The sequence below is a fragment of the Scyliorhinus canicula genome, chromosome 3 (assembly GCF_902713615.1).
Source record: "Scyliorhinus canicula chromosome 3, sScyCan1.1, whole genome shotgun sequence".
NCBI classification, from domain to species: domain Eukaryota; kingdom Metazoa; phylum Chordata; class Chondrichthyes; order Carcharhiniformes; family Scyliorhinidae; genus Scyliorhinus; species Scyliorhinus canicula.
Window position 1 is genome coordinate 189633820 of NC_052148.1, and position 14977 is coordinate 189648796.

The 14977-nt window shown below is 44.5% G+C and overlaps 1 protein-coding gene across 1 annotated transcript in view; it reads right to left on the reverse strand.

Annotated features, from left to right (window-relative positions):
• npy1r (neuropeptide Y receptor Y1) overlaps nucleotides 1–14286 on the reverse strand; it is a 216482-nt gene extending 202196 nt beyond the window's left edge. The window contains exon 1 of the mRNA XM_038791905.1: nucleotides 14264–14286. The gene's annotated coding sequence lies outside the window, so the exon portion shown is untranslated. The remainder of the gene's footprint in view (nucleotides 1–14263) is intronic.
• Between the last annotated feature and the right edge of the window lie 691 nt (nucleotides 14287–14977).

Here is a 14977-nt window from a genome sequence, read left to right on the forward strand (position 1 = left end):
GACAAGGTGATCACACTCGACGTACAGGATCACAGCGAGACTGACAGTTCTCAGCTTGTCTGTGCAGAAGCACAGAGTCGGGCCACCCAACAGTCCAGAGAGACAACGCCAAAATAAACCATGCAGACTTTCACTCCAGAAGAGGAGCACCAAGAGTCCAGAGAGACCATGTCAAGTGAAATCATGCAGATTTTGACTCCAGAAGAGGAGCGCCAAGAGTCCACAGACACCATGTCAATTGTAATCATGAAGTTTTTGACTCCAGAAGAGGAGCGCCAAGAATCCAGAGAGACCGCGTCAAATGAAATCGAGAAGAATTTGACTCCAGAAGAGGAGCACCAAGAAAGCAAAGATGAGGAATCAAATCCTCCACAAATGACTGATGTCACCAGCATCGATGCAACATCAGATCATTCTCACCATTCTCGAGACGAAACGTTCAATAACTCAAATTATCCACACAGGACACTCATTGAGCATAACAAGAAAAACAAAAGCCAAAAGAAGCGTAGCAGAAACGAGAACAACAACAGCAAGAATAAAAGCAACATGAAGCGCGACAAGAACAACAACAATAGCAAGAAGCACTGCAGAAACAAGAACAACAACAGCACCAACAAAAACTACAACAACAACGACAAAAACTACAAGAAGAACAACAAAACCAACAAGAAGCATAACAAAGATAGCGATGACAACAAAGACAGAAACGACAAAAACAGCAACAAGAACGGCAACGAAAACAACAAAGACAGGAACGACAGAAACAACAGCAATGAAACAACGACTTGTACACACTGGTACTACTCGGCACATGAAGGACAATGCCACAGCACACTGCAAAACAATGATAAGACTACAAACATGCCATGGGATGACAACGAATCGCACAAACTCACATCTGCTCCAGAACAAGCAAGCACACCAGCTTTCAAGGCAGATGAGATAATAAATCGATACCACAAGCACAGAAAAAAGTCCATGTCAGTCAACATCAGTGATTCGACCATGCAAACACCTCGGGATGACGCATTGGTTACTTAAAATAACAAGGAACACCAACAACATTCACAACTGATTTGCAATATCAATATCACCACGTCAGCAACAACAAAAGAAAAAACTCTGAACAAATTCATCAACTTTGGACTCATAAATGTTTTTATTGACTGGACTCATAAATATAAATTGGCTTTGTAAGATATGCAATAGCACCATCACTTGTATAGATATACATATCATAAGTAACTGTTTTGTACAATTTTCTTTAACGATGTACAGAAAATATGTAAAGAGAAAAAGGGGGATGTGGTGATCGTAGATTGACTAAATACAATACAACTGAGCAAACACTAGAGGGAGCACGGGAGAGCTATAAATACACCGGGACAGGAAGTGAGGACACACTTCACGGAAGGCAGAACTGAAAGCAGCACACAGACACAAGCAGGCAGCATTTGAGGTAGCCGTAGGTTAAGCTCTGAAGAGAGAACAAATTCACAATAAAGCATCTTCTCCACATTTGAGACTACGAGCTTTATTAAGACACGAGGAACAACACACATACATCCCTTTGAGTAATGCCATAAAACCTGTTATGACCCCCTTGGGGGCCAAGAACTGTGCTCTATACGATTCCCCCTTGCACCTCAGAGTATTAACACCCCCAGTAATTGAGGGGGGCTTCCCCTTAACAAGGGGGAACCTTGTAGCCACCTGGGGTGGCCACGTCCCGATTACAAAATGGACACTTGCAGAGAATGAAGGGAAAAATGGACAATGCTGAGAAAGCAAGCAGGTGCAAGGTTTGTCTGTTGATTGGAGTTTGCAGCTCCCAGACAAGACCGATACTGCAATGAAACAACGACTTGTACACAATGGTACTACTCGGCACATGAAGGACAATGCCACAGCACACTGCAAAACAATGATAAGACTACAAACATGCCATGGGATGACAACGAATCGCACAAACTCACATCTGCTCCAGAACAAGCATATACCAATACTAGTATGGTAGCATACTAATGAGCCATCTCCGGGGACAAAAGAGAAACATTTAAGCAAATGATACCAAAGCAGACACCCCGGCGCCAGAGGAGACTAGAACAAGGCAGGCCAACGGCCAGCTGGGGCCCGCCCAGCAATCAGGGCAGCCAATCAATACCAATGATCAGGATATGGTCCAATTAATTGGGACCAAGTTCAAGGACCGCCCAAAAGCGTGCAAAGCCCCCTTTGAGTATAAGAGGAAGCCCCCAAGAGAGAATCGTTCTTCTTGGCCTTGGCTCTCAGCGATGAGAGGCCTGCCTAGCAGCTGCACCAGACAAGTAAGTCCAAAGTCAACGCATGCTACGAGATAGACGCTCCTAGCTACCATTCCGTACCAGCTCGACCCCAGCAGCCTCAGAACCGGACAACGGCCATTGTTCCTCTGACTGAGTGGGAGCCCGAAGCTAAGTATAGGCTTTAGTAGTAGTGATAGTTTAGTTGGTAGAGTTTGTGCATGAGTATAATTAACTGTGTGTAAATAAATGAGTATTGATTTTGAACTTACTAACTGGTGTATCGAGTCTTTGATCAGTATTCGGTTTTGAACCTTGTGGCGGTAACGAAAAGATACCTGGCGACTCTTGAGCAAACGTAATTAGAATTAAGGACGGCGACCATATTAACCGCCATAAACAGAGCCAATTAAGGAGAGAGCATGGCGAGCAACAACCTCTCAGTATAAAATCTCTGACCTCGATGCAGGTCAAGGAGGGTGGCCCTTTGAGGGGAGGATTTGGTAGTTTTGTGATTTTGCGTGTACCATAATGAACATTTGTTGTTACTGGAAGTCTCCAATGTATTGTCACGAACCACCACAAAAGGCCAGCTTCAAAGGCTCATGGCTCATCTGCCCATGGCTGTTCCATGTTCTGAGGCAAGTTGTTGTATATCTGCCTGTGATCAGACTTAACAGCACACTATTGGAAGTAATGAGAACAGTCTGCTGCTTTGGATCTACAGTGACAGAAACCTATCTCTTGATGAAGGGTTCAATACACACATTGGATAGATAGCTACCAACGTTGGCCGATTAACATTTTGGGCATGAAATAACAGCAGACTAATCCACAGCATCAATGTGCTTTTATCTACTGTTGTGTATTCTCTGTACATTGCTGTGTGACAGCACAGCCTGGACAATTTGAGCCACAAAGGAAAACAGCTCAATAGTTTCCATCGCCGATGCCTGTGACATATCCTCAGCATCACATGGAAAGACAAACTCACCAATGAAGCTGTCTTTTCTTGGCCAAATAATTCAAGCATTCGAGCACTAATCAAGCAAAGAAGGCTTTGTTGGATTTGGCATGTACACATGATGGAACAGGGCTACATCCACAATGATATGCTATACGAGGACGTAGCCCATACTATGAGATCAGAATTTAAAGTTTCAATTCAAGAATGCTGTCAAAAGAGACACGAAAGCCCCTCAACATCAATCACAACAAGTGAGAAATTCTAGCAGGAAATCAATGAAAAAGGTGACAGCAGCTGCGAACAGGACTTCCCCCACCACCACGACATGTTGTTTCAGAAGCTCCAAAGCAGATGGCAGCTCTGAAATCAAGGCATCAGCAGAGGTCATCCTGCACCACCTGTGGCGGTCTTTGCCCTTCCAGAATCAGGCTGTCCAACCAGCAAAACAAGTGCAGTGGATAACCTAATTTAACCTCACCACAGTGGTGAGGCTGCATTCCCATCATCTCTCTTAGATTGAAGGATGGCACCTTTGAGGTCTTACTGTTTTTTACTTTTTAATCTCTCAGCTCACTAAAATCTGCCTGCAGGACCACATCCCTCTTTCTGCACGTCATCGGTAACAATATGGACCAAACCTCCAGCTGTTCACCCTTGTCCTCCGAGTGCCCTTCAGCTTCTCAATGACATCCTTGACTGAGGCACCAGAAAGGTAACATGCCATCCTGGAATCCAGTGAAAGATCTGTCTGTTCTCCGAACTATTGAATTTCCTGTTGCTTATCAGTAGTTCTTTACTCATAGAGTGGTTAGGGTGTGGAATGGACTGCCTGCTGTGATAGTGGAGTCGGACACTTTAGGAACTTTCAAGCGGTTATTGGATAGGCACATGGAGCACACCAGAATGACAGGGAGTGGGGTAGCTTGATTTTGGTTTCGGACAATGCTCAGCACAACATCGAGGGCCGAAGGGCCTGTTCTGTGCTGTACTGTTCTATGTTCTATGTTCATCTTTTCCCCTCTACACATTGGTGCCAAAGACTGGGCTCTGGCTGTAGTCTTGATGGCAGCACTCCAATTGTCTGGAGAACACAATTACCAGAACGCATCAATGATGTTTGTTAGGAGATTGCACTGATAGATTTTAATCTATTAGCTGTAACGGGCCTCACGGTAGCATGGTGGTTAGCATCAATGCTTCACAGCTCCAGTGGTCCCAGGTTCGATTCCCGGCTGGGTCACTGTCTGTGTGGAGTCTGCACGTCCTCCCTGTGTGTGTGTGGGTTTCCTCCGGGTGCTCCGGTTTCCTCCCACAGTCCAAAGATGTGCGGGTTAGGTGGATTGGCCATGCTAAATTGCCCGTAGTGTAAGGTTAATGGGGGGATTGTTGGGTTACGGGTATACAGGTTACGTGGGTTTAAGTAGGGTGATCATTGCTCGGCACAACATTGAGGGCCGAAGGGCCTGTTCTGTGCTGTACTGTTCTATGTTCTATGTTCTATAACTATGCCCGAGGCCCATGAACCCAGTATTTGAACAGTGTTATTCTGTTATGATCCAGAAACCTGTGCATAATTTGATCAGAGAAGCGCAGGTAGTTATTTACAACCTCCGATTAATCACAACCTCTGATTCTAAATGCAAAACCAAATAATAAAGATTTGGGTAGTGAGGTATGGAAGCTGTAGCAGGAACAGCAGCAAGAAACTGAATAGAGATTGAATCATTATGGGAACTTGATGAGGCAATGTGTAATGTGTGGAAAGGGCTGCCCCAGGGACTGATCACTCAAAGTGACCTTACGTAAAGGACTAAAAGCAGTGTAATCAGTGAGGGAATTAATAGATGTTCTGGAGAAGCTAAAGGATGAAATCAATAATATGTCAAACTGACTAATGTGGAATATTGGGACCAGAAGATGTTCACAGAATCACAGAATTGTTACAATGCATATGGAGGCCATTCGGCTCACTGTGTCTACACTGGCCTCCGAAGGGAAATGGCACCTTCTCCCTGTAACCCTGCACATTGGGCCTTAATACCCAAGATCAAAGGCATACCCCAAAGAAACGCTAGGGAATCTCATAAAGCCTGAAAGCTTTAACTATTCTCTCCACTTGTCCTGTCAACTTCAATGATCTATACCATTAGACCATCTGACGATAACACATAAGAGCAGAACCAATATTTGGTCCATCGGGTCTGCTCCGTCATTCAGTGAGATCATGTCTGATCTGATGTGATAATCCTCAACTCCACTTTCCTTTTTTTAAAATTTAGAGTACCCAATTAATTTTTTCCAATTCAGGGGCAATTTAGTGTGGCCAATCCACCTACCTTGCGCATCTTTGGGTTGTGGAGAAGGCAGCACGGTGGTGCAGTGTGTTAGCACTGCGGCCTCATGGCGCCGAAGTACCAGGTTCGATCCCGGCTCTGGGTCACTGCCCGTGTGGAGTTTGCACATTCTCCCCATGTTTGTGTGCCGCAACAGAGCATCCCCCATCTCTTGCAGATCCACACCCTGCTGCTTTATCACAACGTTCACCTTAACCAGGGTCCCTCAAATTGAGGAGATTGCTGGCTCAATTGCCTTCTCATGGTCTCCCGAGGCCTTTCGGTGCAATTTTGCAATTCCACAGCTAAGATTTAAATGGTGTTTTCCAGCCTCATGAGCCCTGAAGACCCTCACATAGTGAGGAGGGGGGGGGGGGGGGGGGGGGGGGCACGAGTGCAGTGTGAATGAACCCCCACACTCAGGCAGTACTGTGAAGCCAGAGGGCATGAGCTCTATCCTCATAGGGCGTCAGACATCTCAGCTTGCGCATTTTGTACTAATGTCAGTTCTGTTCCAGTTTATCCTGCAATGAGACAAATGGGGAGAGTGTAGGTGGTAGTCCTGCCAGGTCAGGTGATGATGAAGTCTGGCCTGTTGGGACATGAGTGCGAGCTAAATGTGAGGAGCAGATTATCTAATGGGGGAATATGGGGAGTGGGGGATGCAGTGTGGGTGGAGGATGTCATGAGAAGTGTTGGGAATCGGTGAGGTGGCTGGGTGAGAGATCCCCGTGGAGGTGTGGACAATGTGTGAAGGGGATGCAGCAATATAATTCAGAAGGTAGACTTACCCTAGTGATTAAAGAAGGTGATTCATCACCTTTTGGCACTGTTGCCCCTTCCACTTATGCAATGAGCTGGCACTCACTATCACGTCTATTGCCTCCCAGGCAGGTGTGGTGACCTTGGCTGATGCACGTGTGCGGGATTGCGGGTAGTGGGTGCATGCCTCTGCTCCACACCTTCCAGGGATTTGGTAACTCTTCCTCTGAAAATCCTGATGTTGCCTTCCTAGAAGTTATCCTCCCACTAGACTTGGGACAAGTACTGGGGAGGCGTTTAAAAGGAGTGCCCCACTGATTGCTGAGATTATGTTTTCCCGGGGTGGGCAAATCAGAGGCAAGCCACCACGAGCATGGTGTGAATCATGTGGGGGAAAACAATGATTAATGGGACTCAAATCCAATGAGTTCCCGGCCACTGGCATCGGCGGGATTCTCACCGGTTTACTCACCAGAACTCGCAATTCGAAAAAAGCATGGTAATATTTCACCCATTTTCCCCATGACAGATGTTAAGCTAACAGGCCTGTTGTTTCCTGTTTTCTGTCTCACTCCCTTTTTGAATAATTTGCTATCTTTGAATCTAATGATATTTCTTATAAGACCGGAGGAGGAAATCCATTAGGACCTGAGCTCTTGCCAGCCCATGGCTCCAACAATTTACTCAGTACTGCTTTTGTATGAATTGTAATTTTCCTGAGTTGCTCCCTTCCATCCATTTCCTGATTTGTAGCTGCTTCTGGGACGTTACTTGTATCCTCTGTTGTGAAACTGGTAAAAAAATACCTGTTTAATTTGTCTGCCATTTCTTTGTTTTTCATTATCAAATCTCCAGACTCACTTCCTGAAGGAACATTGCTCACTTTGTTAACTTGTACCTTTTTCAAATGCTTATACAAACTCTTACTCTCTGTTTTTATATTTCTGGCTAGGTTTCTCTCATACTCTAATTTTTCCCTCCTTGTTAATATTTTTGCCATCCTTTACTGTTCCTTATATTCTGTCTAATGTCCTGACCTTCCACTTATTTTTACATAATTAATATTTTTTCTTTAAATTTGATTTGATATAATCTTTAACCTTTCTAGTCAACACGGATGATATGTCCATCTCTTGGACTTTACCTTACTTGTTGGAATGCATCTATTCTGTGTATTCCGAAGTATTACAGGGGCTGGTTTAGCACAGTAAGTTAAACAGCTGGCTTGTAATGCAGAACAAGACCAGCAGTGTGGGTTCAATTCCCGTACCGGCCTCTCCGAACAGGCGCCGGAATGTGGCGACTAGGGTCTTTTCACAGTAACTTCATTGAAGCCTACTTCTGATTATTATTATACCTTAAATGTTTGCCACTGCATCCTTATTGACCTAACCCTAAACCTAACTTGCCAATTCACTTTAGCCAGCTCTCTGTTTTCATGCCCTCATAATTGTCCTTAATTTAGTTTAAAACCATAGATTTGGATCCACTCCTCTCTCCATCAAACTGAATGTAAAATTCAATCATTTATGGTCACTGTTACCTAGAGGCATACTCACTATGTGATTATTAATTACTCCCATCTTATTGCACAATACCAGGTTTAGTATCGCTTGTTCTCTGGTTGACTCTGAAGCATGTGTTCTAAGAAACTGTTACCTAGGGGCACACTCACTATGAGATTATTAATTACTCCCATCTCATTGCACAATACCAGGTCTAGGATAGCCTGCTCTCTGGATGGCTCTAGAGCATGTGTTCTATGAAACTGTCCCAGAAACATTCTCGGCCAGCTTTACCATTTGACTTTTTCCAGTTTATATGAGATGAAAATCCCCCATGATTATCCCTTGCCTTTCTGACAAACTCTCACTATTTTTCAGGCTGTTGCTTGACTAGTCTGTGAGACAGCTCTCCCAATTTTGGCACGTTTCCGGATGTTAGCAAAAAGGACTTTGCAGGGTCAACAGGGTTCACCATTGTCATTTCTGGTACATCGGTACGAGGTGGTCCATTTGGTTTCATTGCTTTGGAGACTTGTTTAACAGTTTGATATATTTAAATGTCAACCTGATTGCCGTGTGCGGCAGTCACAGAGTAAGGACGGCCGGTTTCCTTCCCTAAAGGATGTCAGTGAACCAGATGGCTTTGTATGACACTCAGTAGACTTTTAATAGCAGATTTTTAACATTTAATTTGGGTTCCTAGGGCATTACATTGGGTCTCTGGATTACTTGTCCAGTGACAATACCACCAACCCCTCCTTCCCAATTGGTAACCGGACTCAATCACTTCCAATCATTGAAAACTTCTATAGATCTATGTTCCCCTAATCATAGTCAAGTCATCACAAACTCTACATCTCACGTGCAGTCCAGGATTGGTTTCATGGTTTACTGGTGCTTAATTTACACCAATCCTGAATATGACTGTCCTGATGCTAGCTGATTAAATGGCTTTTAGAACATAGAACATAGAACAGTACAGCACAGAACAGGCCCTTCGGCCCTCAATGTTGTGCCGAGCCATGATCACCCTACTCAAACCCGCGTATCCACCCTATACCCATAACCCAACAACCCCCCCCTTAACCTTACTTTAATTAGGACACTACGGGCAATTTAGCATGGCCAATCCACCTAACCCGCACATCTTTGGACTGTGGGAGGAAACCGGAGCACCCGGAGGAAACCCACGCACACAGGGGGAGGACGTGCAGACTCCACACAGACAGTGACCCAGCCGGGAATCGAACCTGGGACCCTGGAGCTGTGAAGCATTTATGCTAACCACCAAGCTACCCTGCTGCCCCTTCACAAAACTGCACAACTTTGTGATTTCTGAATCATTTAACCCTTTTTGGATTTGATTCAATGACATTCTCCACTGATGCGCCTGTAAATGCCTTCAACATCTTCTGGTCCAAATACTGTGCATTAGCTAAATTGATAATATCATTGATTTTTATCCTTTAGCTTCCCCAGAACATCTATAAATTCCCTCACTGGTTAAACTGTTTGTAGTCCTTCACGCAAGGTCACTTTGTGTGATCAGTCCCTGGGGCAGTTCTTTCTACACATTGCCTCATCAGGTTCCCATAATGATTCAATCTCTACTCAGTTTCATGCTGCTGTTCCTGCTACAGCTTCCATATCTCACCACTTACCCAAATCTTTATTACTTGATTTTGCATTTAGAATCAGAGGTTTTGATTCAGCTAAATAACTGCCTGCATTTCTCTGATCAAATTATGCACAGGTTTCTGGATCATAACAGAATAACAATTATCGTATAGGGGTTCTATAGGCTTTGGGCATAGTCACAACTGATTGATTAAAATCTACCAGGTGTAATTTCCCGATAAATGTCACATACAAAGCTTGATGGTGTCCGATAACTGTGTTCTGCAGACAACTGGAGTGCTGGCATGGAAAGTACAGCCAGAGACAGGTCCATGGCATCATGGCCACCTCCATTGTACAGAAGGGGAACGGAGAATGGTCAGATAAGAAACAGTGATGGGAGATTCAAGTTAGGTGAACGGTTAGGCATTTCTGAGGCTTCAGTATGATTCCAGGATGATATACTGCCTCCCTGGTGCCACGATAAAGGATGTCATTAAAAGGCTGTGGAATATCCTCAGGGAGTAGCGCAAACAGCCAGAGGTTGTGATTGGTATCAATGCCAATAATATAGACAGTAAAAGAGATGAAATCCTGCAGGTGGATTTTATGGAGCTAGGAAAGAATTTAAAAAGCAGATCCTCACAGGTTAGTGTAATTTCCAGATTACACTCAATGCCATGCAGGAGTGCAAGGACAGAAACAGGAGATAGCACAACTGAAACAGTGGTACTGTAGTTAGCACTGCTCCTCACAGTGCCAGGGACACGGGTTCAATTCCGGCCTTGGGTCACTGTGTGTGTGTGGAGTTGGCATGTACTCCCCGTGTCTGCCTAGGTTTCCTCCGGGTGCTCTGGTTTCCTCCCACAGTCCAAAGATTTGCAGGTTGGGTGAATTGGCCATGCTAAATTGCCCCTTTGATGAGCTCTGCCTTGGGTAGATGGTGGGAGTGCATATTAGAGTGAGGCGTGACGAGCCAGGTAGATCCCAGAAGAGGAATTACCCGAAATCTACTGGCTGTGCCGTGCTGCCTTTAGGGTGCAACTGGGCCATTAGATCTCGCCCTTAGTGTCCAAGGTTGTGCAGGTTAGGTGGACATACGGGGATAGGATGGGAGAGTGGGGTGCTCTATCAGAGGGTGGGTGCAGACCCAATGAGCCAAAGGGCCTTTTAAGGACTGCAGGAATTCTATAAATGCATGGCTGAGAGCCATGTTCAAGATTCCTGTTGCATTTTACGAGCTCTGGGAGAGCTGGGGAAATCAAACTTTTCCCTCAATGAGCCTAAGACCAATATTGTGATCGTGCCATTGTGGAAGATTTTAGCTGAATTGATAGGGGGATGGGAACCAGAATATAGACTGGAAGGGGAGGAAGCAAAACTAGAAACAGAAGGCAGAAAATTAGTTGGCGAACTTTGAAGGTAAAAGAAACAAAGACTTAGAAGTCTTTCAAATAGGGGCTGGTTTATCACAGTGGGCTAAACAGCTGGCTTGTAATGCAGAACAAGGCCAGCAGCGCGGGTTCAATTCCTGGACTGGCCTCCCCAAACAGGTGCCGGAATGTGGTGACTAGGGGCTTTTCACAGTCTCTTCATTGAAGCCTACTTGTGACAATAAGCGATTATTGTATTATTATTAAGTGAAAACATTGATGGTTGACAGTTCTTCATCATAAATTCTTCAATGAAAAGAGAATAAGACAGATGTGTTGACTTCCATGACTAGGCACTTAGGTGTATGATGTTGTAATTGCTGAAACATTGCTGAAAATGGCAGTTCAATGTTCCTGGGCAAAGGATTTCAACTACTCTAGCTTGGATGTGTTGTAGTACATTGGGCAGCATCCCTCCCTCTGAGCCAGAGCTCTAGGCTCAAGTCCCACCTCAGGACTGGCTTGACCACGAAAGTTTGATTGTCAACCTGTAAGTCCCTCCAATTAACTTATGGCAGGCAGTAATATCGGGACAGTCTCCTGATAAAAATGCTTGATATGGAGTGGTGACCCTCCACCTATATCCTCTGGTGATAGTTTTCTACAGAAACAGTACAGATGGTTTAGAGGACTTATCATTCTTAGAAAGCATTTAGGAGGACATTTTTGTGCCAGTACTTAGCAAGTCCAACAAGCCAAGGAACAATTCTGGAGTCAGTTTTAGGAATTTCTGCCAAGCAGGTGAAAGGGATATCTGTGAGAGAGCATACAATACTGATCACAATTCAGCCCGGCTTAACATTGTCATGGAAAAGGACAACAATAGATTCAGAGTAAAAGTTTTAAATCGGATAGAGTATAATTTTATTAAGCTGAGATGCAATTTTGCAAGATAAGAGCAAATTACTGCAGATGCTGGAATCTGAAACAAAAACAAAGTGCTGGACAATCTCAGCAGTCTGACAGATTCTGTGGAGAGAACGGAGCTAATGTTTCGAGTCAGGATGACACTTTGTCAAAGAGTGATGAATGGTCATCCAGACTCGAAAACGTTAGCTCTGTTCTCCCTCCACAGATGCTGTCAGACCTGCTGAGATTTTCTAGCATTTTCTGTTCTTGTTTGGAATTTAGCAAGTGTGGACCGCAGAAAAGGTACTAGAAGGTCAATCGGTGTCAGAGCAGTGCGAGGAAATCAAGGAGGAAGGTCGTGAGAGCTTAGAACAAATATGTTCCCACAAAGAAAAAGAGTGGGACTTCCAAATTGCTTGTCCCTTGGACATCACTGAACATTCAGGGTAGTGCAAGTCAAAAAAAGGAAAGTTTATGTTAGATATCTAAGACACCAATATTGCAGAGAGCCTCCAGGAGTATAAAAAGTGCTGGGGTTAAATTTAAAAAAGGAATGAGGTAAACAAAGAGCAAACATTTTAAAAATCGGCAAGGAATACCAAAAGATGTGTTGTAAATATATGAAGGGCAAGAGGCTAATTAAGCAAAGGGTAAGATCTATTAACGGCCACCTTAGTGGAGGTAAGACATATATTTATTAATGAACACTTGGTGCCTGTCTTCACAAAAGATGCAGACCTTGTAATTAAGCAGGAGTGTGAAATAGTGGATGAGATAAACAAATTGAGAGAGGAAATATTAAGTGGAGCTGAGTCCACAAAAGATCAGCCATGATCTGATTGAATGGCGGAGCAGGCTCGAGGGGCCAGATGGCCTACTCCTGCTCCTAGTTCTTATGTTCTTATGTATTATCTTTCAAAGTTGATAAATTGCCAAGCCCAGAGAAGATGTAGGGGAGAGCAGAGGCTCATTTCCCAATCCACTCTGGTCACAGTAGGGCCACAGAGAGATATTATGATCCCCGGTATCCCTCCCATTTCTGGGCTCCTTATTCCACTCTACACCCCACCTCCCTCTGCTCAATCTAACCCGCCCACTCATTCATGCATTATTTTTTTTCCCCCTTTCAGGATTTACCAATCATTTCACAAAACAATCACAGAAATGTCCCAGTAACATGACAGCGCCTATGGTTAGAATCTGGTTACAAATATTGTCCAGTATATATGTAACATGAGTCATTAATGTTAAGAGCAGCAACAATATAATGTGGTGTTAGTTTGTCTGCCCCAGAAGTGATCCCAGTGTGACAAACCAGAGAGTAATTTTACTTTTAACAGAATCATGTAATTTTGGTAATTTGATTGGAAAATATCCCATTAGTTATTTATAATACTCTGCAGATGATAACATAGGTTTGGGTGACTGCTTCAGCCTTCATTAACATGTTCTGCCCATTACACCATATGAACATGGTGACAGTAAATTCAGATTTGGGGAAATATTCAATACTTACTGTGGTGAATCACTGTTACTGTAGTTCCACTGTTACTTACAGCGCTGTATATATTCTCTATTACTGTTTGTTCCATTGTTACTCACTGTGTTATATATTGTTGTTCTTCCGTGGCTCCGCCCCACTGGGTGTTGGAGACAGTTGACTGATCTGTAGCCCTGTCTCCAGTCTGGGTTCAGCATCAGACAGGCTACATCTGAGAGTACTAAAACCATTACTTTGTTTTCTACAACTTGCCTCGTGTGTATTTGATGGTGTAGCACCTAAAATTTAGATAAATTGCACAAGACCTTTCCCATTCTGTGCAAGAATTAGATTACATTTTTCTGCCTGGGTACATACTATTATTCAATATAATTATTTCACACAGGATTCTATTTTATCGGTAATCTCACAGAGTAGAAAGATTAAATGTCTCTTGTTGATTCGAAGTGGACTGATTGAGGAACATAGGTCTTCACTGTCAGGAAGAAGTATTGGAGTCCTTGGGTGTCTCTGTCAGACACAGTCTCTAAGAGGCCAAGGGACAAAGACTGAATGCTCACAATTCTATCTCTCTTTTCGTGATCAGCAAGCTGAAGATTCCACTGATTGCTACTTTTCACTACAATATTGCTTTCAATATCTATTATGCAATATCATTTCATCCGTCGAAAAACTCACAAAAGCACAAGGATAGAGTGGGTTAATAAGCAAGCAGACAAAAGGGCAATATTGAAGTCAATGGAAAAGACTTAATATTGTGCAGTGTAACACAGGTTACTGATTCACTATCAGCCTATGACACATTTCTTTTCAATTTCATCCCACAAAGTCTGCTCACAGTAAACCTCTATGACCAACAAAATAAACAGAATTCCAGCTATGATTCCACCCTCTGTTCATAAGATAATTATGGATGACAAAGGCTGTCTTGCTCAGATCATCTCATCCACTCAGAATGACATACATTTGACTCCCCTTGGGCCTGCTCCACCATCTGATAATGTTACCTACCTTATGCCAGTTGTCATGAATGTTTTAATCACGGAAAATGATTCATCTTCAAGAACTAAGAACATTCTGGAAGAATCTGTTTTTTAAAAGAAGACACGGGGGTAAATTTTCCAGTCCCGCCCGCTACAGGAATCGTAGCAGGTGGGACTGAAAAGTTGACGGACCATTTAAAGGTCTGTTAAATTTGAGCAGGAATTGCCAGTCTCGGTGTGGGTGTGACCGAAAAACCCCTCCCACTATCCCCTAAAGGGTTAATGCAAGGACTCTTCTGGTGTTCCTGGAAAAGGTAGCATTTTATAAGAAAAGGTGATTAAGCAGTTTTAAAGAATCTGGGCCAGGATTCTCCCCGCGGGGCGGGGGGGCCCGACGGGACGGAGTGGCGTGAACCACTCCGGCGTCAGGCCTCCCCAAAGGTGCGGAATTCTCCGCACCTTTAGGTGCCAAGCTCTCACATTGAGGGGCTAGGCCCGTGCTGGAGTGGCTCCCGCTCCGCCGGCCGGCGCGAACGGCCTTTGGCGCCCCGCCAGCCGGGGCCGAAAGGCCTTCGCCGGCTGGCGGAAGTCCGCGCACGCGCCGGTGCGTCAGCGGCTGCTGATGTCATGCCGGCGCATGCGCAGGGGAGGGGGTCTCTTCCGCCCCCGCCATGGTGAAGGCCATGGTGAAGGCCATGGCGCGGCAGACGAAAAAGAGTGCCCCACGGCACAGGCCCGTCCG